The 13,626-nt window shown below is 45.4% G+C and overlaps 1 protein-coding gene across 3 annotated transcripts in view; it reads right to left on the bottom strand.

Annotated features, from left to right (window-relative positions):
* The window catches only part of FAM163A (family with sequence similarity 163 member A), an 80,394-nt gene extending 76,630 nt beyond the window's left edge, over positions 1-3,764 (bottom strand). The window contains exon 1 of one of the 3 annotated variants that reach the window (XM_058700411.1): positions 3,529-3,764. The gene's annotated coding sequence lies outside the window, so the exon portion shown is untranslated. Of the gene's footprint in view, positions 1-2,977; positions 3,117-3,359; positions 3,477-3,528 lie in introns of those variants that run through there. The other 2 variants (XM_058700412.1, XM_058700410.1) reach the window with 2 other exon arrangements.
* Positions 3,765-13,626: the final 9,862 nt, after the last annotated feature.

The following is a 13,626-nucleotide window of genomic DNA, read 5'->3' as shown; positions in this document are numbered from 1 at the left end:
GTTTTTTGGACATACCTATGCATACACAAGCAAACATCTTGGAATTCTCCTTCTTCCTCCTCTTTTATAACATAAACAGCATCATAGAGACACTCTATGCATGTTTTCCACTTAGCCATATATCTTGGAAATCATTCCATGTCAGTTACAGAGAAATTCCCAAGTCTCTTTTTATGAATGAATAGCACAGTATCCAACTGCCTGGAGGTGCCACAAGATATTCAGCAAGTTCATCTTTGATGAGCACGTGGATTGTTCTTTCAGTGCTATACTTTCAGTGCTACACTGTACATATGTCTTTGTGCCCATGGGCAAGTGTAAGGACAAGTTCAACCCCTAAAAATGGAATCACTGGGTCCGATGGCATGGGCATTTCTAATTTTTGTAGATGGTTCTAAAACACCCTCCAAAGAAGTTGTACCCATTTACTCTTCCAACAGCAACGTATGGAGGGGCTGTTTTTCTAGAACCTCATTAGCAGTTTATCCATCTTTTTGATGTTTGCTAACAGAAAGGGAAATAAGTAGGCCATTGCCCCACTGCCGCCAGTTTGCAGTCTACATGTTAAAGGATCAATCCTTTGTGTATGATTAAACCCATGGGTCCTAGAGGGAATGAAGAGCAAGCAGTTACCTGGCCAACACCTTCCCTAAAGCCTAACGGGGTCACAAACATCTCTTGCACCTCCAAATAGTGTTTATTCACAACGGTTCTGGATTTTCAGCTACCACATGTGTCCGTTCCTAATGGGAGAAGAACAGCCATGTGGAGGGAGCAGGGGGCTTTGGAACTGAGACACCTGGCTTCACAGAACAGCTCTGCCACGGACTCACTTTAGGGTCTTAGCAAGTTATTTAACCTCTCCCAAACTCAGCCTCCTCGTGTGAAATACAGGGATAATAATATTGATTTAGCAGAGCCTTGTGTCTGACATATAGAAAGTACTCAATACGTGGTGGCAGTTTTCCTTAGTGCTAATGATCATCAGGCCAGATTCTAAACCTCGGGGCACTTTCCACAACTGACGAGACCAGCCAGGGCCATTCTGAGGATAAAGGGGCCACCAAGACGATTCCCAGTTTCTGCTACGATCTCCCCACCCCCCCACCCCCTGCCGCCAGCCTCCTTTCCAAGGTTATGGGGAGACATCACTAAAATCCTACCCTGGGTCTCTGGGTGAGGGTGGGTCGTTTCCGTACCAAGACAGGCCCCCCTGTTGCCGGATGATGTTTGCGCTCAGACTGAAGCCGCTCTGAGCTAAGCAGAGCTCATTTCCAATTACAGATGGGCACACTGGAGACAAAGCAGAGATCCTTGAGCAAAATGTGAGGCACTTGCTCTCATCAGCACTGGAGCCCATTCTGCCTTTCCTGAGCACTGGTTTTGATAAGGTCACTAAATGCAAATTTCCGGTTCTGGCAGGAATGCCAGTGAAACCCACCACCAGGGTTTCTACCCATGCATATGACACACACACACCCTACCCCCACCCCCAGAGGACTTCAGAGGCTTCTCCCATTCACACATGGTCCTCTCTCATTCACTCATGGTCATCTCCCCAGGAGGGCAGAAATCCTGTCCCTGCTCTGCTTGTGAGTAGGGGGAACTGTGAGGAGGGTGCAGCTGATTTGCCTAAGACCACAGCTGAGCCACCCCGAGTGCCAACACGACCCCTGTCTCTACGTACTGGTTTAGATCCCTACAGACACGGGAGCTGGAACCTCTGGAGAGGGGTCTGAGAAATTATCATTGCTCCCAGAGAATATGCCTTTGCTCTTTCTCCCCTTTGATCTACCTCTGCCAGTATAAAGGGAAGGGGCAGGGGCCAAATGTACTTCCAAGCACTTTATTAGCACAGAAAGGAAGTTGCCTTCCACCCCCACTCTACCCCCCTAAGAACACCCCAAATCGCAGCAAATCTCAGGCAAAGTGCACTTTTCCAGATCTGAAGTCCCCCCATCATTGTTTCTCACGCGGTATAAAACGTGAGTCTGGCTCAACCACTGGAGGACGCGGGACAGGGCACAGAGATCTGACTAGGTAGACGTCACCCTTGCCAGTTGCACTGAACCCCCAGCTCCAGCCAGGGTCCTCCAGCCCCGGGCCACGAGTGTGGCCTCCTCAAGGAGGGTCCCGGGCTGGGCAGACTGGAAAGGACGGGATAAAGTGCCTCAACTGACTGCAGGGGGGAGTGGGGGCTGCCTGCGGTTGCACACCTGCCCCCCACCACCTTCCCGCCGCGGCCAACTTGCTAGGAAGAGCGAACTTCTGGGGCCCCACAGTTCCACCCAGAGAAAAGGAATGCCCAAGTGTGACAGAAAAGCACGGGTGGTGTATGCAGCCCAAGGGCACCGACAGAGAAGACCGAGCTCCATCCCTGCCCTCCCTCGCGGCCTCGGGAAGCGCAGAGACCGGACGAAGCCACCCGGGCAGGAGGTCTCCGGGGCGCCGCGCTGGGCACTCTACCCAAGCCACCCCAGCCAGCTAGGGTGAAGAGGACGGGAGCAGGGGGACGCCGGGCCTAGCCCGACACTGCTCTCCGCTCCTGCCCTGCTCTATTTGAGCCAAACCCTCCTCCGGCCGCTGAGCGAAGCTTCGATGTGGCCGGAGCCCCCAGCCCAGCCCGCCGCGCACGGCCCTGGGGATAGGGGTGCGGGACGCAAGCTCCCTCCTCGGGAGGAAACGGACAGCGGCCCGGGTGACAGTCCGGTTTCTCTGTCCCTTAGGCAGACGTCGGCGCCGGCTGTCTTGGACCCGGACGGCCTGGCGGAGATGGCGACCCCGCACCGCGAACGCACCTCCGCCCTCCTAGCGTGGTCAAACTTGAGCAGGATCACCAGGGTGCAGGGCTGGCGCAGAGGCGCCCGCGCGCTCGGAGGAACCCGCACGCACAGACCGACGGCGGCGGAGCGTCCCGCCCGCCCGCTCGCCCCGCACCCACCCACCGCGGTGCTCAGCCCCGGCCCGGCTCACTCACGCGCGCCCCGCGGTCCCGCCGAGCGTGCATCGTCGCGGGCCCCGGCCGCCGCATGCTCCCGGGTGCTGGAGGGCGCCGAGGCGCGGCTGCCGGGTCCGTGTGCGCTCCGGCCGGCGGAAGGCGCTCGCGGAGCAGGAGCGCGCGGCAGCGACGCAGGCGGGGACGGGGACTCGGCAAGTCCGGCCCCGAGGCGGGGACAGCGCGACCGGCGGCCTGGCCACGAGGCCGGAGACGTCCACCCCCCCCCCCCACCCACCCACCCCCTCGGAGCGCGCGGCCCGCGGTGCGGAGCGGGAGAGCCAAGCGGCGACCCAGACCCAGTCCGGCACGGCCGCGGTCAAGATAGGGGCGCGCGGGGAAGGTGGCCCCGGGGCGCGCTTACCCCGGTGCTAAGGCGCCCTCGGAAGTACGCCCCGGCCCGGCACCTCCCCGCGCGGAGCCGGGCGCCCCGGTGGGGGGCGGGGAAGGAATCCTTGGCCCGCCCCGCTCCGCCCCGTCCCTCCTTTTCTTCCTTCGGGGAACCTCGCTCGAGGAACACCCTAACCCGTTACCGCGACTGAGCAGCTCCTTTCCCGCGTCCACTCGCGCGTTGGGTGGGCACCCGGTCTGCGCGCGTCCTGCTGAGCGCCTGGGCCTGGGGCTGCCCACGTGAGGCTCCTGTGCGTTCCCCGGCGCTCTGAGAATTGCCCCTGCACGGAGCCGACAGCCTCATCGCCCCTCCAGGTGGCCCGGGCTGGGGGCAGGTACCGAGCCACCTGATTGGCGCTGGCCCCAGTCCTGGGAGAATCCCCCACGAGAGAGGCTGCTTGCACGAGGGCGGAGGGAAGGGACCAAGCAGAGGCGGCTGGCGTCTTCCAAAGAGCCTTCCCGTAGCTCCACGGCCTTTTCGCCTAAGAAATGTAAGCTCAGGAGTCGGGCCCCCTAGGAACGCCTTATACAGGGAACTATATGTGCCACAGCTCAAGTCCAGCACTGAAAATCCCGTGGGAATGATAGTTTTAAGGACCAGGGTGTGTCGCTGTCCACCGGACTTTGCCTGGAGAGCCGCCTGAAAGGCTCATCTGCTTCCCTATTTCTGGCCAGCACTGTTCCCTGGAAGTCCAGTCACACCTGGGTGCCCCCGCCGTTGAGGGGTACCCCGTCCTTGCAGCGGGCAGAGAGGGAGTCAATCTGTAATTGGAAGTGTGACGGCGAGATCTAGCAGGAAAAGGCAGGGAAGGGGACGCAATGTCTTCTCCATCCCCCAGCAGGAGAAGAAAACGTTAACGGTGCTCTAGATTTCTTTTAAATTACCCTCCTTTAGTGTTTTAAAACTCTACAAATAGCTTATGTGCTGTACCCCCAGACAATAAGTTCTGACATCAGTCTGCCTGGAGAACATGGTAGGTGGGGTGAGATGGGAGGAAACTCACTTTTTAGCGTCTCCAAAGCATCTCAGTGTGGAACTTTTGCCTGTTCAGATCTGTTCATGTTTCTCCTGACCTTGCTCTCCAGTCTTGGGCTGAAGACAGGGGAGGAGGAAAGGGGGTCACCCAAATTAATGCTCGGGGGTGGGGGGCCGTGTTCCCCACATCAAATATATTTTCCTCTTCATACTCTGGACAGTCTGGAGGATTCAAAGCAAACGCGACCACTGTATCAATTTCTCAAACAGGAAGAAAGAAAAACGTTGATCCCTCAGCCCAGGTCCAACTTGTAACGGAGAGGAGTAAGAAATTTAGCACTTGGAGCAACCTTTATTATTCCTAAACCACTATTTAAATATATATTTTTTCTTATATTTATGATATATAATATTTATATATAAAACATATCATATCCAAAGGAAAGCTACCCACCTGCTCATTCCAGAAGATTTACTGTTGCTTCACTCCACATTTTTCCTCCTTCTCTTCGCAGGTTTTAAATTTTGACCTCAGATCTTGACGTGCTGCCTTTTCTCACCCTGTCAAACCTCACACCTACATTCCTTCCTGGCCTCACTTCTTCTCAGAGACAAAAGTGAAATATGAAGAGACGTGTTATTTTGTTGTACACAATGACACAAGAGAGAAAAGTGAAAATGAAGTATATGTACAGCCTAACCAATCATCATAAACCAAACTGGTGTATTCACCCAGGTCATTGACATCACCCTACAAACGCCCCCATTTGTTTTCCTGAGCCCTTCCCTTCCCCCTCAAGCAACAGCCATCCTGACTTTATAGTAATCACTTCCTTATATATCTTTTTGGTTTTATTAGCTTGTTATGCATCCCTAAACACTGTAGTTTAGTTTGCTTGTTTTTGTAATCTCTGTAAATGGAATAATATAGCATGGATTTTTCATGTGTAGCTGGCTTGTTCTTTCACTTGGTCATGTTTGTGGGGTTATTTTTGTTGCATATAGTTGTAGTTGGGGCTGCTACTGTAATACTGCTAATAACATTCTTGTGTATATCTCCTGGTGTCTAAATGCAAACTTTTCTTGGGGCGCCTGGGTGGCTCAGTCAGTTGAGTGTCCGACTTCGGCTCAGGTCATGATCTCATGGTTCGTGGGTTCAAGCCCAGCGTCGGGCTCTGTGCGGACAGCTCAGAGCCTGGAGCCTGCTTCAGAGTCTGCATCTCGCTCTCTCTCTGCCCTTTCCCCGCTCATACTCAGTCTCTGTCTCTCAAAAATTAATACACATTAAAAAAATTTTTTTAATGCAAACTTTTCTTTAGGGTATACCTTGGGGTGGAATTGCTGGGCTATAAGGTAGGTTTCTATTTAACTTTATTAGATAATACCAAGTTGTTTACTGAGACGGTCATGAAATGTACACTCCCACGAGCTATGTTCCAATTGCTCCACATCTTTGCCAAGACAATATTATTAGGCTTCTTGATTTTTGTCCATCTGGTGGATGTGTAATGATATCAAAGTTGTGATCTTCATTTCATATCCCTAGTTACCAATAAGATTGTGGACCTTTACATGTGTTTATAGCCTATTTGAATTTTCAGTTTTGTGAAGTGCCTATTCAAATCTTTACCCATTTTTCTATTGAGTTATCTGATTTTTTTTTTCTTGTTGATCCATAAAGGTTCTTTGTATTTTCTAGCTAAATGCCTTTGTTGGTTATAGATTGCAAGTATCTTCTCCACTCATTAACCTTCATCTTATGATCAGGAATAATTTTTTAAAGCAGAATTTTCATTTTGAGATACTTGTAGATTCAAATGCAGTTGTAAGAAATAATACAGAGATCTCAGGTACCCTTTATCCAACTTCCCCCATCTTTTTTTTTTCTTTTTTTTCAACTTCCCCCATCTTTAACATCTTGCAAAACTATAGTACAATATACAACCAAGAGATTGGCATTGCCACGGTCAAAATACAGAACAATTTCTATCAGCACAAGAGTCCCTCATATTTCCTTCTTATAGCCACACCCACTTCCCTTCTCATCCCTAACCCTTAGAAACCACTTATCTGTTTACCATTTCTAAAACAGTGTGATTTTAAGAATATTATATAAATGAAATAATACAGTATGTAAACTTTTGTATTTTTTTTCACCACTCAGCGTAATTCCTTGGGGATTCATCCAGGTTTATCAACTGGATGGTATGGATGTTCCATGGCTTGTGTAACCATTCATTCACTCATATGAAGAAAGACATCCGGGTTTTTTTTCCAGTTTTGAGCTATTTTGATTAAAGCTGCTATAAACACTCATGTGAAGGTTTATGTGTGAACATAAGCTTTCATATCTCTGGGATGAACGCCCAGAAGTGCCGTGCTGGATCATGTGCCAGTTGCACGCTTCGTTTTTAAGAGAGATTGCCAATCTGTGTTCCAGACTTGCTGTACCTTTTTGCATTCACACCAGCAGTGTATGAATTAACCAGTTTCTCCACATCCTTGCCAGCAATTTAGAGTTGTCACTTTTTTTTTTTAATTTTACCCATTTTGATAAGTGTATGGTGATATCTCATTGTGCTTTTTAATTACCATTCCCCTTAATGGAGAATAATGTTGAATATCTTGGCACCTGTATTTCCATCTAAATGCCCTCTTTGGCGAAATATCTGTTCATGCCTTTTGGACATTTTCTAGTTAGAGGGTTTGTTTTTTTACTGTTGAGTTTTGATAATTCTTCACATATTCTGGATCTTAGTTCTTTTGCAGATACATGGTTTGCAAATATTTTCTCCCAGTCTGTAGATCATCTTTTCATCCTCTTTGCGTGGATTTTGCAGATGAATTTTTAAGTTTCGATAAGGTCCAATTTTTCACTTTTCCCTACTGTGGGTCATGCAGTTTCTGTCAAGTCTAAGAACTCTTTGCATGGCCCTAGATCCTAAAGATTTCCTCCTAGATTTTTTTGTTTCGCATTTTAACCTTTAAGTCTATGAAACATTATGAGTTAATTTTTATATAAGATGTAAACTTCTGGTTGAGATCTTTTTTCTTGCCTAAGTATGTCCAATTGCTTTAGCTCCATGTGTTGCTTTTACACCTTTGTGTAAAAGCACCTTTGTCCAGAACCTATTGCGCGTATTTGCACGGGTCTATTTCTGGATGCTCTATCTGTTGCGTTGATCTCTTCCTCCACCAGTACCACCACACAGACTGATTCTGCCCATGTTATTCTTCCTATTCAAAATTGTTTTAGGGGCACCCGGGTGGCTCAGTCGGTTGGGCATCCGACTTCAGCTCAGGTCATGACCTCACGATTCGTGAGTTTGAGCCCGGCGTCAGGCTCTGCACTGACAGCTCAGAGCCTAGAACCTGCTTCAGATTCTGTGTCTTGCTCTCTCTGCCCTTCCCCTGCTTGCTCTCTCTCTGCACTCTGCTTCTCTCAAAAATAAATAAACATTAAAATAAATAGTTCAAAATTGTTGTAGGTCTTCTAGGTCCTCTGCCTTTCCATTTACACATTAGAATAATCTTCTCTATATCTACCAAGAACCTTGCTAGCATTTTGATATTAAGGAGAAACATTCAGGGGCGCCGGGGTGGCTCAGTCAAACATCTGACTTCGGCTCAGGTCATGATCTCACAGTTCATGAGTTTGGGCCCTGAGTCGAGCTCTGTGCTGACAGCTCGGAGGCTGGAGCCTGCTTTGGATTCTGTGTGTGTGTGTGTGTCTCTCTCTGACCCTCCCCTGCTTGTACTCTGTCTCTTTCTCTCTCTCTCTCAAAAATAAACATTAAATTTTTTTTTTTTACAAAGGAGAAACATTTCAGCCTTTCATCATTAAGTATAAACTAGCTGTAGCTAACAAAATTTCTATTTCTATTTTTTGTGGAAATGTTTGTGATAAATGGGTAGTAAATGTTGTTGAATGCTTTTACATTGGGTTATGTAATCATGTGATTTTTCTTTTTTAGCCTGTTAATATGGTGGATTATGTTGATGATTGCTTTTTGAAAATTAAAGCAGCCTTGCAGCCCTGGAATAAAGCCTACTTGGTCATGGTATAGAATTCTTTTTATGTATTGCTAAATTCTATTTGCTAATATTTTGTTGAGCATTTCTTGCATCTATATTCACGAGAGGATTATTGGTCAGTAGTCTTCTTTATTTGTGCTGTCTTTGTCTGGTTTTGGTATCGGAGTGATACTAACTTCATAAAACGAATTGGAGAATGTTCCCATCTCTACTATTTTCTGGAAGAGACCATGTAGATTTGGTGTTAAGTCTTGTTAAAGTGTTTGCTGGAATTCTCTGGTGAATCTATCTGGGCCTGGACCTTTTAGAAGATTTGAAATTATAAGACACATATCACATGATTTCACTCATTTGTGGAATTTGAGAAACTTAACGGATGGTCATAGGGGAAGGGTAGGAAAAATAAGATAAAAACAGAGATGGAGGCAAACCATAAGAGAGTCTTAAATACAGAGAACAAATTGGAGGTTGATGGGAGTGGGGTAGGGAAAATGGGTGATGGGCATTAAGGAGGGCATTGTTGGGATGAGCCCTGGGTGTTATATGTAAGTGATGAATCACTGGATTCTACTCCTGAAGTGTTAACTTACTTGAGAATAAATAAAATAAAATAAATAAAATGAAGATTTGAAATTACAAATTTAATTATCTTAGTAGTTATAGGGTGATTAAAATTGCCTATTTCAGATTGGGTGAGATGTGTTGTACTTTGTATTTTCCAAAGAACTGACACTTCATCTAAGTTGTCAGATTTATGTGTGTAGAGTTGTTTATTTTATTCCTTTTTTTTCCTTGCTGATATCTGCAGACTGTATAATGACCCTGTTTCATTCCAGAAACATTGGTAATTTGTGTTGTGCCCTCCTGTTTTTTCCTTTGCCAGTCTTGCCCAAGTTTCATTAATTTTATCAAACTTTTCAAAGAAACAGCTCTTTGTTGATTTTCTTCTATTTTCAGTTTTATTGATTTCTGGTTTTGTCTTAATTATATCCTTTCTTCTTCTTGCTTTAGGTTTATTTTGCTCTTTTTTCCCCTAGATTCTTAAAAAAAAATTTTTTTTTAACATTTATTTATTATTGAGAGACCGAGAGAAACGGAGCGTGAGCAGGGGAGGGGCAGAGAGAGAGAGGGAGACACAGAATCTGAAGCAGGTTCCAGGATCTGAGCTGTCAGCACAGAGCCTGACGTGGGGCTCAAACTCACAAACCGCGAAATCATGACCTGAGCCAAAGTCGGACGCTTAGCCGACTGAGCCACCCAGGCGTCCCTCCCCTAGATTCTTGAGGTGGAAGCTTAAGATTACTGACTAAAGACTTTCTTCTTTTCTAATATATGTGTTTAGTGCTATAAATTTCCCTCTGCACTGCTTTAGCAGGGTCCCACAGATGTTGACATTCGTATTTTCATTTTCATTCAGTTCAACGTATTTTTTTATTCCCCTAAAACTTCCTTCTTGATCAATGGGGTTATTTGCAAGTGTGTTGTTTGGTTTCCAAGTGTTTGGAGATTTTCTGTTATCTTTCAGTTGTTGATTTCTACTTTGATTCCATGCAGTCAGCCTTCTTCTCTCCTCTTTTCCTGTCTTATCTAGGACCTCCAGTGAAATTGTGAATTGCAGTGGAAAGAGCAGACATCCTTGTCTTGTTCATGACCTTAGGAGGAAAGCATCCAGCCTTTCACCATTAAGTAAATTATTAGCTGTAGGTTTTTCATAAATATCCTTTATCAGGCTGAAGGAAATCCCTTCTATTCCTAGTTTGTTGAGGGTTTTTTTTGTAATAACAGGATGGAGGATTTTGTTAAATGTTTTCTGCATCTGTTACTGTCATCAAATGGTTTTGGCCCTTATTCTGTTCAAATGGTGTATTATATTCATTGATTTTTGGATGTTAAAAACAACCATGAATTCCTCGATTAACTCTCACTTGGTCCTGTGTATAATCCTTTTTATATGTTGCTGATTTGGTTTACTAGTATTTTGTTGTGATGTTTGGCACCTGTATTCATAAGGGATATTTGTTTTCTTTTCTCGTATGTCTTTCTCTGGTTTTGGCATCAGGGTTATACAGACCTCATAGAATGAATTGGGAATTATTCCCTCTTGTATTGTTTGGAGGAGTTTGTGAAGGTTGGTGTTAATTCATCTTGAAATAGTATAATCCATCAGCTCCTGGGTCTAGGCTTTCTTTGAGAGTAATTTTTTTAATACTAATTCAATCTGCCTTCAGTATTCAGACTTTTGTATCTCTTCTCGAGTTAGTTTCTGTAGTTTGTGTCTCTCTTGGAGTTTCTCCATTTCAGTTAGGTCATCCAGTTTGTTGGCATACAGCTGTCTGTGGTGTTCCTTTAACATCCTGATGCTTGTGTAAGGTGATTACTTCTCATTCTCGAGTTTTCTTCTCGCTTTTTTTCTTGATCAATCTACTTAAAGGTCTGTTCACTTTGTTGATCTTTTCCAAGTTGCAGTTTTATTTTCATTGATTCCCTATTGTTTTTCTATTTTCTATTGCACTTATGTCCACCCTGATCTTTATTATTTCCTTCTCTCTTCTTGCTTTAGGTTCAGTGTGCTCTTTTTTCTAGTTTCCTAAGGTAGAAGTTTAGGCCGTTGATTTGAGATCCTTTTTCCTTTTTAATATAGGTGTTTCTAGGCGTCAACTTCTCACTTAGGGAGAAGAATGCTTTCACTGCATTCCATGAGTTTGGGTGCATTCTGGTTTCATTTTCAGTCATCTCAAATTTTCTAACTTTCCATGTGATTTCTTCCTAGAACCATTGGTTATGTGGGAGTGGTTATTTGCTGTTTAATTTCTTCCTATTTGTGAATAACTTTCTTAAAGTTTCTCAAAGTCTGCTATTTCCTGGTAGATCTTCTGTCTAGTCGTTCTGTTCATTTTCAGAAGTGAGATATTAAGGTCTCCAACTTTCAGGGGGCCTGGCTGGCTCTGTCAGTAGAGCAGTTAACTCTTGATCCCAGGGTTGTAAGTTTGAGCCCCACACTGGATGTAGAGCTTGCTTTAAAAAAAAAAAAAAAAGTTTTCTAAAATTACAGTCTCCAACTTTCGTTGTAGAATAGTCTATTTTTCATTTCAATTCTATCACTTTTTGTTTCATGTAATTTGGAACTATGACATTTTTCACATGTGAATGCATAAGCAAAACTTCTAAATTTTCACAAGTATGATATGGAGCCCTGAACCCACCATGGTGTAAAGAAACCCAGGATGAAAGGCCATGGGCAAAAAAAGTCACTTTTGACAGACAATATGCATTGGAAGTGAGTCACTGAATCCAGTCCACACTCAGGTACAAGTGCCTCCCATTCACCCCACCCTAGAGTGTAACTCCTTTAGGATCCCAACCCAAAGCAGGGGGTGGTTCTACAGCACCCATACCTCAGGTGAACCATGGGCTCTAACTTTTGACTTCCAACCAGGATTACCAGATGCCCCCCCAGTGGCCCCACGTGTAAGACTCATCTGTTTGAATGTCTACCCTCTCTTGAGACTTAAAGCTAGTAATTCCTTATGAATTTGTTGGCTCTTTGATGCTTTTAAGATGATTTAAAACATTTTATCAAATATTTGAGTTCTTTTCAGCTTACCCTGCAGGACGATGGGTCTGCCATCATCATCAGAAGCAGAAGTTCTCCGGTTGCATATATGAATGTGCTGTTGTTTTAATCTGGAAGGATTTATTTTGGGTGAAAATACTGCCTTTTTGCTAAACATCAATAGCACTACATCAAGGAAAAAAGTAATTACCAAGACCTTTTGCACTCTTACGTGCATTCTAGTAAAGTATTATTGTTCTACCGACTTTCATTATAAAATCAAAGGACCATCCAGGGGTGCCTGGGTGGCTCAGTTGGTTGAGCGTCTGACTTTGGCCCAGGTCATGATCTCGCAGTTCATGAGTTCAAGCCCTGCATTGGGCTCTGTGCTGATAGCTCAGAGCCTGGAGGCTGCTTCAGATTCTGTGTCTCCCTCTCTCTCTGTCCCTCCCCTGCTCGTGCTCTATCTCTCAAAAATAAATAAAAACATTAAAAAAATCAATCAATCAAAGGACCATTCCGACAGGGGCCACATCACTTAATAGGAGTGAGACAAAACCCTGCCTCCCACCCCCCGTTTCCCAGGGCCACTGGAAGCCTCTCCTTCTGCTTTATCTGAGGAGGCCATCCTCTCTTCCCAAAGCAGTTTTTGTGTTGTTGGTATCATTGGGGGGGGAAAATTACTTTTTGTCTAAACACAAGTTCTTCTGGTGGAAGCTTCCTGACATATCAGAAAGGAATATTAGTTTAATTTCTTCTGTATGACCAACTCTGCCATCTGATATTCAAACTACACATTAGGATTCAAGTTTTTCTTTTTAAAGCGATTAAGATCACAGCTCTCTCTGGAGAGGACTGGATTATAAGGCCCAGCTCAGTGTTTTTCTCTCATATAGATCTATCATGGCTTCTTCACAATTTCAAATTCACAAATCTCTGAAAGTCAGCTTAGAAAAGATCTCATTTGAGAACAAAACCAGAGCTGACCTGATCTGATATAGGGGCAAAACTTAAGCTCTAGGGAGGATGTTTAAAATCTTTATCTCATTTGGTGCCAATATTTATTCATTTTGCTGCAAAAACATTGACGCGTTTGCCGCTCAGGTCTCTGTTAGGGGTGTTAGGGGTTACGCTAATAGACAGGAAGTGCACCAAATTACCTTTCTAAATTTGGGAGGGGTGATTGATTTTTCAAAAACCTGTTTTCTGTGAGGCAAGGGGAAGACGAGGTTGCTCCTGGGATGTAAGGAACAAGGAGGAAGAGAGGAGGAAAGTGGACACGGGCATACGACTGAAGACTGCGCTTTCTCGCGGCACCCCGTTCCGTGACCTTCTCCCCCCAGATCTTCAGCAGTGTTTCCAAACCGACAATATGCGTTTCTGTGAGTGAATTTGCAGGTGTGTGGGAACGGGGGCAAGTGGTTGGCTTTGTGCCTGTTTCAATGTAGGTCAGAAAAGAGGCAGCAAGTAGGGATGGATATGTGAGCACAGAGACAGAGAGGAATGTGAGACAGTTCTGAGTACTCCCAGAAGTTATTGGGGGGAGGGAGTTGTCCTCTCTCACAAGGTCTTGGAATGAGGATTGTGGTAGGGTATAGTTAAATATCTAAGGAAAAGGTAATAACAGGGCGTGCGACCGCTGTGAAAGTCTGGATGTCATCTTGCGTTTTCTTCTGT

This window comes from Neofelis nebulosa, chromosome 15 (assembly GCF_028018385.1).
Source record: "Neofelis nebulosa isolate mNeoNeb1 chromosome 15, mNeoNeb1.pri, whole genome shotgun sequence".
NCBI lineage: Eukaryota > Metazoa > Chordata > Mammalia > Carnivora > Felidae > Neofelis > Neofelis nebulosa.
Note: the sequence above shows the minus strand (reverse complement) of the source record. Positions and strands in the feature narration are given on the sequence as shown.